Here is a 12,578-nt window from a genome sequence, read left to right as displayed (position 1 = left end):
ACCAAATATAGAAGTCAACTCATATCTTCTTCTTTTAATTAAATTTTACTTTTTTTAAAGTATAAGCAATTTAGCTAAATAAGCTGATAACTCATCTTTATACAAAAATAAATAAATAAATAAACTATTCGTATAGATAATAAAGTTGATTGTAAGGTCAACGCGTGCGTTGGATAGGAAGATCCATATTGTAATTGAGACTTTTAAGTAAAGTTGATCTCTTGGAAAATCGTATTAAAAATAATAATTAATTATTAATTCATGAAAAAAAGAAAAAAATTCTATGTTTATTTTAATGATAATTTTGTCATCGTAAAGTGAAATGAACAGATGTACAAATACACCCTCTATAGGAATACATACTTTATCAATATATAAATTAGCTTGCAGAAAGTTCAGATGATGTTGGCTGTTATTCTGGGAAAATACGCTGTCATAGTCAACCATTTATTATGTTGCTGATTTGATATCACTTAAATTTTGCTCAGGGATTTCGATTTCTGAGTTGAACAAACTTTTGATTATCAAATACTTTGGATAGATAGCATGCATAAAACTACACCATGATTAACCAGTAATGAGAATATTTGCATTTTTTTTTCCATTTTTTCATTGGAAGCAGACTTGCTGCAACCACACACCATATAAGCAGTATAACACATTACTCCTTCTGCTAAGGAGAAATCATACCTACCTACCGACAGCTGTTTTTCCCTAACTGCAACTCATTAGACTGAGAGATCATCTTTACGTGTATAATACATAAAAAAACTTCTACATTCCCTTATTTCCTGCCTGTAGTAAAGCCTTTCCAGGACTGTGGAAAGGCTTTATCTGTTGTATGTGTGTGTGTGTTATACCTTATTCCCACCAATTGTTAGGACTCGCTGGAGGGTGACTCTCGGCGATCACTGGATACAGTCTCAAGGCAGTGCAGCTGTTACAAGGTTCAATCGTATACATTCATCGCACTGCATCCAGCAGGGACTTTTTAGTAAAGGGCTGGGAGCGTGTTTCTGCTAAGGAATCCGACAGGTGAACTGAGGAAGAACATTCAGCTGCTGTACAGGAATATCCGATTAGAACAGTGGTTTCCAAACCTGGGGTCAGAAAATCATTGCCAGTTGCGGACGAAGTCGCACTAGCTTCCCGGATTAGCTGTCACTTTTAATAAATTGTAAAATATGAGTTTTTTTTAAGTTTATGTTGTACTATGATAATAAATTTCATTGTACGCATGCGCCATATCAGCTGCAAACTACGTCATGCGCAATGTCCAAGATTTTATGCTTTGCGTTTGTACATTTGTCTTGTAGACTGTTTTTTTTAAGGACATATTCATTTAATAAACAACAATAAAAAAAACAGGGATATAGAAAGGTTCGGTTTGTTTGTAATAGTATTATCGCAGTAATTGAACTGCGAACCCGTTTTTTTTTTAATTAAAAAGCATCTATACCTTGAGACAGATTCGAACCCGCTAATTGTTACCAGCTGAGCTACAGAATTAAGAAGATACTTCAGTCAATTAATTTATTGTAATTTATATCAATTCAAATCCTAGAAAATTTCGAAACAAAGATAAGGGTATCTAATTTACATGCGCGCCTGCACATACACACACACCTGATAATGTTCGATAGACCTAACCCACCACTGAAATAGATAAACACCTGGATTTATTGTAGATCCAAGAAATGGGAGTTAAATGTTTGTACATTTTCTTCCTGTTGATAAAGAAAATGTTATAAACGAGCAGAAGAAAGCAAAGGAGTGTAAATATTCTTAGAATGGTACTTTAAAACACCTGTATAGACATTACCAATACGTGGAGTGCATGCCAGATGCCTTAAAGAAGTAAACGAAAGGAACACACGGGCCCCTACTAGCGTTCCTTGTTCTCTACTCATCTTGCAAAAGCACGCCTGCATTCGACTTCTTCGTTTACGTGACGTGCTTTTAAGTTACCCCGTTGCAGTCGCCAGAGAATCCCAGTCAAGTGCCCGCTACTGTAGATAGGATGGATGCGTATGTTCGCCTATTACTTATTTGTAATGGAGAACAAATTCAATACGGAAGAGGAAGTAGCTGAAAAGTGTCTGCCTTGATTAATAATTATGTGTAATACCGTTAAAAAAAAAAAATTCTTTCATTAGTTGAATAGAGGTAATATTAAGTTTACGTACATTTTGACCAATGAGAAGTTCTTTTAATATTTATATTTTACTATAACAAATATATTGTAAATGTATTTTAAATATATTGATATTTTTTAAAAATAAACTTAAAGCAACGTTATTTTTAAAAATATGAAGAGAAATTCGAGTCGGCTTAAAAGTTAAAAAAACGATCGCGTAAAAAGAATTTAAAAATTTCATAACCGCAAGATAATATTAAATTTTTAATAAAATTATTACGAAAGTTTAATAATGCTTATTATTTTAATAAAATAACTAAAAATTTCTGCATAAAAGTTTTACAAAATAGCTATTTAATTGAACACCAATATTAATATTTATAATGTTCAGTTCAATTTATCTGTCAGCATGCTGTGCGTTGTTATTGGACGGAGGAGGAAGAAGGATTGGGAATCAATCGACCGTGAGACGTGAGATGCGGTGATTGATTCATTCAATCCAATACCCTTGGAGGGTAATTGGATGGCAATGCTGTCGCCAATGAAGTTCTAACTGAGGCTCGGCTATTGCTGTTACCCTCCTGCCATGATCAGAGCTTTAATTGCTCAATAACACCTTATCCCTACGCTGTCCTCTACAGATAACGGGGAATATGAAAATCATTATTGCTTCGCCCCTTTAAGCCAGTCCTTATAAGGAGTGTAATGTTATTTTGGACTACTATACAAGCTGATTTCAGCCGGCATTCCATCGGATCTAGTCCACCTTATAAAGTAATTTCTTAGTGCAGAGGAATGCAAGTTAAACTAAATGATGTATTATCTAACCTCAAGGGTCCCTCCTGGTACCGATACTTTTCTCGATTTACATGGCGGACATACCGCACAATCCAATGTCGTCTATCATTGCCCTCTACGCTGACGACACAGCTATACTAGCCAGATCTATTAAACCGCTTCTTGTCACCAAGAAACTGCAAGAAAACCTGCTGAAACTAGAGCACTGGTTTTCCAATTGGAGATTGCAAGTAAACCCTCAGAAGAGCATCGCCATGCTTTTCACTAAAAACTCAATATCTCCTAAAGAAGACATCTTCCTATTTAATATCAAGATTCCCTGGAGAGTAGAAGCGAAATATCTCGGCGTACTGCTGGACAGAAAACTAACCTTCAGTCCACACACAAAAGCCTCATGCAAAGGCATCAAAAGTCATAGCACAGCTTTACCCTCTTATCAATAGGAATAGTAAGCTGGATACCAAAATCAAATTACTCCTCTATCAGTTGATGATTCGTCCAGTTTTTACTTATGCATCCCCAGCCTGGAGCCACACTTCAAGCACAAATATCCTCAAACTGCTGAGAGTACAAAACAAATGCCTATGCATGATTTTAAATGCGCCATGCTATATCAGAAATGTTCAACTTCATAGGGACACAAATGTCCCTTATATCTACTCTTTCCTGCAATCTTTAGCAGTCAAGTTCTTCTCAACATCGTTTTCACATCCAATTGTGATGAATCAGAAATCTGATTCATCATAATTTGCCGTTAGTACAACAAACGGCAAATTATGAGATTATGAGGCAAAATTATGAGATCCTATATTTGGAGAATCAGATTTCTCCAAATATGGGAGGCCTAAGGCCATCCTAATTCCTAATGATCTATAACTTGCACCCACTCGGGCAGAGCACTTAGCTCATAAACTTTCTCCTACACAGTTACCTTATCAGATAGCAGGGATTATAAAAGCATTTTGCTTCACCCTTATAAACAGTAACTTTTTGCGTGATAGTTATGTTATAGTAACACGTGTCTTGTCTGTTGTAAACAGCAGTCTCAGATATGTTCGCAGGATAATCGCGTTTTGTTTCTATATGAATCTTACGAAAGGCTGTACGAATATATTTGTCGCATATTAGTGACGTGGATGAGTTAAGGATTAGATAATCTGGAAACCCTGTTTAAAATACCAAAACATGGAACTATTTCATTTCTCAGGCATCCATTCTGGCTGTTGGGTTCGAACCCAGGACCTGTTCATTAAACAGCAGGAGCTCTATTTATTCAGCTAACGAAGTTGGCAATCTTTTTATATCCTATATCGTTATTTATTTTTTAAACGTATACTGCATGGTATTAGGTAAAATGAAATTTTAAGAATTATATACAAATCAAGGTTTTCTAGTTAGGCTAGAAATGACTTCATCATTAGCGAATAATAGGGTAACTGATTTTAGAATACTTATAACTAATACGGCAGGATTTCTTAGACACTAAATAATGTGCTTGTTTTTAGTGTAAAGCGAAAAATCGCGTAATGGAAAAGTTCTAAATTTTTCACGAAATCCTGCTTTGCTGAATTGTATACAGATATTCAGGTAAAGCTGATTTAACCCAAACCTTACAGCTCTTTAAGTGTTTTGATGCGTGGTATCTAGGCCATGATAATAGCATAATAGGGCTACACTTCCTTAGCTTGTAAAAGTGTCCGAGATGACTTACAACCACCTGCCATATATTGCTTCTCTCAAGGTTATCACACTATATTTTCTAAATTGTCCTCGTTCGGCTATATTTTGCCTAAATTTTAAGAGGAAAAAAAATGGAAAAGTTGAATCTTCTATAAATCTCCAGCACAGCAGCCGCACAAATTTATATACAGTTGTTTTCCTTGAAAAATATGCACACAAAAAAAGAATGCGTGGATGATCCGCTGACCGTGACAATTTTTAAATAACACATTTCAAGGAAAACGTCATAAAAACAAGCATTTTTAATCAGTGAAATGAACCGAATAAAAGGAGAAAAAGCACTTTGAAACGTATGATGGATAACTGTAGTTGTCAGAATTTTTTTAACAAAAAAAATCAGAATTAAAAAAAAAACTCGAATTTTAATGAAACTGCATATTCAGTTGGAAGAAATAAATTAAACTTAGCCAACGAGAAAGTAATCATCTCCTAGTTCTTAATTATTCGATTCGATCATGTTACCCAAACGAGTTGCTAGATTGTTGCACATGGTTTTCTCGTTAAAAGCTATTGCGTATTTGATGACGTTTAAACATGACGTAATGCGCATGTCTTGCAACTTCATCAGGAAAACAGACACCAGTATGTGTTACCTCTCAACCTAGCATGGTAGCGTTAAGTCCGTTCTTTTCATGGGCGGAATAAGAAACTTGTTAATTTTGCTCATTAAGTAGCGTTATTCTGTAAGTATGCACTTTGTTTTATTTGTAAACAAACTTAATTTATAGTATGATAAGTTTAGTATCGATTATTTGTTTTACAGAAACGAATCATTTATGTACGAAATCAGAAGAGCAAAGTGGAATTGTAAATACATGTAGACATATAAGGCTATTTCATAAGATAATACATTCTTCGTTCATTTTTTTTTTTTTTAATTTATAGAAGGACATTTTTCTGAACTTTTATGTTATATAAATATAAATTTACATCAACTTTAAAAGTAAATAATATGCGTTGTCTTTCTATTGGCAGTTAATATTTCTAGTAGAAATTAACCAAATCGTCTGCTGCGAAGTTGATTTTAATAACTAAGGGTGTCGCTAATGTCGTTTAAGCTTTATGCTGTAGTGTAATGTAATGCTGGGAGTATATTTAAATATTATTCTGTAATTATTGTGCGATTAATTAATTATTTTAATGGACTTTGAAAGAATTTGGAAGTAACTCAGTATAATATACCAGTTATTAATAAAATAAATACAGAATATTATTTAAAAAAAAAAAAGATACCGATGTTTCGCTTGGCAAATCGTATAACCCGGACGCACACTGCTTGCGTCTCTCTCTTCTCCTTGAAAGTACAATCTCCGTAATGATAAATAAGTAGAAACAAATGTCGTCATACTGAATACCAGATATTATGCACTTGTAAACCTGTTCAACCCATGACTGCATAACACATTGTAAGGAATGTGCTTAGCTAGTGTTGATTATTTTGTTTGTTTTGGTTTGGTTCAGAAGATATGGCGACGGGGTAATAAGACATCTGTACAGCATGCCACTGTAATAGCGTAAACATGATATCTGTGTTTATTAAAGGATGGTCTCTCTCGGCAGAGGAAGCGGTGCGCTTCTCCGAGTTGTGTACATATCGCTAGGTGACTCAATTAGTGTTCGTGGAACTTTGTCCTCGATAAACATTTCTCTGTTTCTTCTCAACCAAGGTATGTAGGTCATTATGAAGATTGAATAGCAAAGCAGATCACTTAACTTCAAAATAGATGTTAAGTGATCTTGCATAATAGATCGGTTTTAATTATTTATAGCTAAAAGGCGTAGAAATATTAGGCCTTCATAGGCGTAATTTTTATTTTATTTTTTTTTTAAATCGTGGTGCGCTTATACCGGGAAAAGAAGGTTGACATTGATAACATACTTTAAACGTTGAATAAGATCGAAATTATCACTTACATGACTTTCTAAATGCTAATGCTACTTATGGGTCAAGTCATGTAGTCATGCAAATTTTAATTCAAACAGAGGAACAGTATGCAACATGAGTCTTTTATTACCACCGCTGTCTCACTGTGAATAAATGACTAAGGGGAAAGCTGGCTACTGCAACTGTAACAGGCTTTAGGCGAAACCTTTATTGTGTGCGGCTTCACCTGGGGAGGGTGCTCTGTGAAAAACCTTCATCCTGTTTCTCCCACTTGCTCTTTGTTGGCCCACCTGCTTCGATTCCTCACGCAGATAGCGGGGATAGTTGCACTGCATGAGAACATAATTACCACCACCTGCATTATTCCTAGAGTTGTATTTATTCACATGACAGAGCACTGTTTATATTTGTATACGTTATAAATGCAGTATTTATGACCATATCGTAGTGTTACATGAAGCCATATAATACATTTCCATATATTATCAATTTTCAATATATGGTTTTTATTTCAATATTTTCTACAAATTGTGAACCAATTTGTAGAAAATATTGAAATAAAAACTGCCGATTTTCGTTATTATATATATATATATATATATATATATATATATATATATATATATATATATATATATATATATATATATACTTTTTTAACTTGGGGATACTGTATATTAGGGTTACCAAGTAATTTTATAAGCTTGGTTATTTAACTCCTAATCCCAAGTATGCAAACAATTAAGTTTGCGCCTGAAACATAGTTCAAGTCTAAAGATGGTACAACACCAGGGCAACTCATTGTAAAGGTGGGTAAAGCTCTGATCACTATTCTTAGTATTTTCCCATAATGTAAATCACATTTCACTAAAAGATGTATACTGCAATACATCTATGTTTCAGACGCAAGCTTAATTGTTGCATACTTGGGATTAGGAGTTAAATAACCAAGCTTATAAAATTACTTGGTAACCCTAATATATATATATATATAGAGAGAGAGAGTTAAAAATGGTATTAAATAAATGAATCAATGCTGATAGTGCATGCATGTATATGTTTTATTTTATTTATTAGATAAATAAATAAGGAGATTTTCATGTGGGAGGCAACTTAAGTCTCGGGTGAGCGGTGATCCTCCAACTTCCACACACACACACACACACACACACACACACACACACACACACACCAAGGACTTTCACGACCCAGAGAGAGGAATATTGTTGCTTATTATATAGATGCAATGACATTTGTTTTTCTATTACTTTGTTACCATCCCATAATCCCTCATTAACGTAAAACGAGAGTTCCGAAGCTGTCAGATATAATAATTGGCTAATTAAATTTGAATGCGTCTCCACAAGAAGTTGTAAACCATTAGCACATCAGTATCTTGTGCAGGAAAGTGATTAAAGAGAAAGCAAGAACCTGTTGATACGTTTCTTGAACAGCTGGAGGTTGTAATCCTCGGATAAAACTGAGAGGAAGGCTCTTCCGAAGAATAGAGATGGACAGATTGAATGAGGAGGGGTTAGTCCGGTGAAGAAACTGAACTGAAGAATATTGATGAGAAGCTGCTGTATTTTTAGAGTAAGAAAGATGGTGACAGTTCGGTAGAAGCAAACAGATACAAGTGATTACATTTAAAACTATTTACAGAATTAGTAGTGGGAAATATAACCGTAGACACGCACACATACAAAAAAAAAAAAAAAAAAAAAAGCAATGATAACTGAAAAACAATAACATGAAGTGAAGGAGGCTGCTGCACCTAATGAGCGCTCCTTTGGTTCTGGATATTGCATGAGACTGCTGTCCCCACAAGAGGTTTAGTAAACATTACAGTATACAGCAGTCGGCCAGGAGATGGAGATATCGAACTATTCAGAGTTTGATGATCTCGAAGGGACTTCTATCTTTCAGAGTATTTCAAAATACCCCCCCCCCCATACACACACCATTCGTTAAGGAATGGTGTGTGAGGGGGTATTTTGTTTTTTTCTTGTTTCGTCTTGTTTTTTTCAACATGTCTTTGCTAACTTTCTAACTCCATCTAAGGAATTGTTGGATGAATCTGATGATCATCTTTGCGAACAGTCTCTTTTCTTAAGGGATTTTTAGGATCTGGACAACACCCTACAGATTTGGACTTTGGTTTAACTTATCGCCGAGCTTTTAAAACTGATCTTGGGCTTTTCCCTCTTATTTCAAGGAATCCTGGCTTTCCTAATGTTTGCTTGAGAGAGCTATTAGTTTCTCATCTACTTCAGATATTTGTAATGCTGCCAAAGACTAAGGAAATCTTTTTTTTCCCCATCGTCCGTGCCCCGAGACAAACATTGGCAGTTATCGAATGTTCACGTCTTCCCTCCTCACCAAATATTTCTGACGAAAATGCATCTTGTAGAGATAATGGTACTGAATCGGAGTTTAGAAGACTTTTTACTCTTTTTTTTTAAATCATTTGTTTGTAACATGAATGTTCCCCTGTTGAGAATATAATATAATAATCGGGTAACGCGTCAGGTCATTTTTATCTGTATTAAGATGGAGTTTTCAGATTTCTTTGAGAGCACGCACACACACACACACCTGCTATACATCCCTGGTCTTGCATTACGGACAGTGGTAATGGAGTTACCTTTGCTGCTCCACTGCACTGAACCATATGTGTACATAATATTATTCCATACAGAGAACTTGTCTTTCCCTGTTTGACCGAAGAAAGGTCAGGAAAAGTTCCTCTAGTCAACTAGAATCGAGTCCATAACGCTCTTCGGACTCTTGCCACCTTCGTATAAAACCCCAAACTCTTCTGTAGATAACGATAATAATAGATTCCTTGAAAATGATCCACTAAGACAGAACTCGAGCCCAGCTCTTCCAATTTGTTGATAAGCCCTGCTTAAGTATTTATTGATAAATTGCCGATAACATCCAATTTTTGACAAGCGATGTTTGCCATTGGAACCAGTATCACATAAACACTTTTTTCTCATAATTTATTATATGATAAACATATATTTAAAAAAGGTGTATTTAGAAATCTCATTAGGATATTTAATTTTTTTTTTCTTCCTTTACATAAAGTTTTGACAATCGTTATTCAGCAAATATAGCTTGCTGTATGATTCTATATTTGTACACCTTTCGAAAGCAGTGATAAGCAAAACAATATTTCTGCCAGGAAACAGATATTCCTGATAAAGACAGTATTGCAGAAATTTCAGTAGGACTTGCGCCACTTTTGTCACGAGTATACGCACATGCTCTACTTCGGAAGCTATGCTTATTGAAGCAAATACTGACAAAGGTGACTCAAACTCCTGAAAACATTTTCCCCTTTTGCTTATTTTCAAAATATACATTTTTTAGGCTTTATAAAAGTATATATTTTATACTTAACAATGTTTGATATCATTCAATATTTTTGTAAAAATGAAAGGGTGCGTATAGTTTTGTTAGTGCAACCTCTTATCACTGAAGTGGACAGACCTTGAAAAAAAAAAGTGTAAGAATTAATATCAATCGTTAAACTTTTAAAAGCTTGCCTGTAAAAACATGCTGTAAAACTTATTTCTGCGTTAGGAAATCTTTTTGTTTCCGATTTATGGATTTTGCCAGCGCTTCTTACCTTGGTATTGCAACGCATCAAATTCATAACCTTAAGAACTGAATTTTTACTCGAAACACCGGAGACTGAGATTAGCGAGCAAAGGACGGCGTCTTCTAATCAATTATTATTATTTTTTTAAATGTAATTCCAACAAATTTTAGACGATCTAAGTCATTCTAATCAACATTTTCAAATTAAAGACTCCTGAACCTTTAGGTTAGGAGAAATAAAATGGCACTGTTTCCTGAGTATTTATCCTAATGTAACGATTGGGGGGGGGGGGGAGAATGTCCAAATTGTTACGACAAGCAAACAATACTGAATTTGTGTACAGTGTTATACAGTTCAAAATGGTTTTTGAAGAGGGGTGGGAGGCAAGCGAATAAAATAAATGTCACTGTTTGATTCCATTGTAACGCTAAAACTAAATATCAGTCAAAAGTGAATTAGGGAATTTTTGTTAATTTACAAGCAACTCTACGATACAGATGGATGCATATCTGTCGATAACGATATATAGAATCACTGCACATGCGAAAGTAAAGTACGGTTAGAGTTGAGTGTTGAAATGCAGTTGTCTACTTGAATGTAATTAAAAAAAAAATATATATATATATATATAGAGAGAGAGAGAGAGAGTTAGACCTATGTAGCCTTCTGGCAATTTCCATAACACTAAGTCTGCGGACAAAAAGCTATTTTTAAGTTTTATTTTAGTCACCCACTAAGGGAGCTTTTCAACTTTTTTTTCAGCTGATTGCTGATGATTTTATTCTCAAAGAAAGACTAGTTATGATTAAAAACATCGTCTCTTATGTAACTTGCCCTGGGAATACACTCTACCTCGGAGATAATGTCGAAGACAATGCCGACTGCCTACCGATTTCCAAAAAAAAAAAAAAAAAAAACATGGGTTCGCGCTTAAAAAAAGATCCATCTGCTCTATTTTATTAATCGAAAAGCGTTTTAGGCAATTTATTTTAATGTATTTTATGTTTTCTTTATTTTTATGTTATGTTTGTTTTTTCTTTATTTTTATGTTTTCCACTTATAAATTCTCAAAATAATCAGTTAGTATACATTGATTTGTGATTTTTTTTTTTTTTTTTTTTTTTTAAACTGTGTACAAGGAAGAAAATGACCATACCTTACAAGCAGTGTTGAACCAAGAAACAAAACATTCCCCGCGCGCGACACACACACACACACACACACACACACACTACAGTGAAATACCTCTCTGTCGTGCTGGAAGCATGTTTTAGGCTTTCTCGCAAGAATTTCTGCAACATCAATAAATTATCTCGTGTCTGCTTTTGCCTCTTAATTCATTGGCAGACTGAAATTGCCGGCTTAGATTATGCTGTATGAAAGTTGGTTGTTTAATAATATGAGGCAAAATATGAAAGTTGCTGAATGAATAAGATGAACTTGTGTTTTTTCAAGTAATAAAATAAACTTCGTTTTGTGTGTGTGTGTGTGTGTGTGGGGGTGGGTGGGTGGAGGGAAATAATAATGCTTCATATTTTGTTTTAAAGTCTTATATTTGCTGACAAAATAACCAGGATTACAAGTAATACGCAACTGGTCAAAATAATTAATTTAAACTAATTAACTGCTTAAAAAGACGCTGGATTTTATTCCTATTATTATCCACTAAGGAGTAAAATGATATTGGTGGATCCTTTATTCGTATAATTTTTCCCTCTATAAGTATTTGCACGCGAGAACTGTGAAATGGGATTAAGTGGGAAGAAAAAAAAAAAACATTGTACGAAGTAGTTTTCTACGAAGAACCATATCCCTTCATTGCGGGGGAAAGGAGAGTTGGATTTCTTTAGATCAGGTAGTCATCATCAGATCAATGATTCTTTTCTTGTACATGGCCTGTAGGCTTAACTCGATGTTCTAAGCAAAGCCGTTTTCTCAGAAAGACAGTTTAAGTGTCTGAAGTAAAACCAGTTTTTCACTCCCACCCGTGTTTAATAGTTTAGGCGGTACGGTATTAGTGAGTTTGCTAACAATCTACGCATTGCCTCATCTTTAGCAAGATTACTCACTCGGAGAGCAAGCGCTATTGCTTCTGTTCTTGTGGACAGTTGCTATTGTTACTACTTTTTTTTTTTTTAAATGATCAAGCATTGTCGAATTTACTTTATATACTGAAAAAGTGTGAAATCTTTTCTTCTTTATAGAAAAGCAGAGTACAACCTTAAGGAGGATTCGGGGAGGGGAAATTCGTAACTGCAGCTTGCACCGACCTAAGGGTATAGCGATGAGGGGAGAATCGGTCGTCACTGGGGCTCAAAATTACCTTTATGAAAAGCCCAAATAACCTTTATTCGCTAGAAAATAAGGGAAAGGAAGCAGAAATTGATTCTCTTCCCAGGGAACTGTGA

The 12,578-nt window shown here is 34.7% G+C and overlaps 1 protein-coding gene across 3 annotated transcripts in view; it reads left to right on the top strand.

The window, feature by feature from the left end:
* The window catches only part of LOC150101783 (uncharacterized), a 54,112-nt gene that overhangs the window by 30,983 nt on the left and 10,551 nt on the right, over positions 1–12,578 (top strand). The window contains exon 1 of one of the 3 annotated variants that reach the window (XM_090400286.1): positions 5,246–5,358. The exons of the other annotated variants lie outside the window; for them this stretch is intronic. The gene's annotated coding sequence lies outside the window, so the exon portion shown is untranslated. Of the gene's footprint in view, positions 1–5,245; positions 5,359–12,578 lie in introns of those variants that run through there. 3 annotated transcript variants of the gene reach the window in all.

This window comes from Typopeltis vanoorti, chromosome 11 (assembly GCF_054136105.1).
Source record: "Typopeltis vanoorti isolate ZY-2024b chromosome 11, IOZ_Tvanoo_1.0, whole genome shotgun sequence".
NCBI lineage: Eukaryota > Metazoa > Arthropoda > Arachnida > Uropygi > Thelyphonidae > Typopeltis > Typopeltis vanoorti.
The sequence above is the reverse complement of the archived record's forward strand: the minus strand, read 5'-3'. Positions and strand labels throughout refer to the sequence as shown.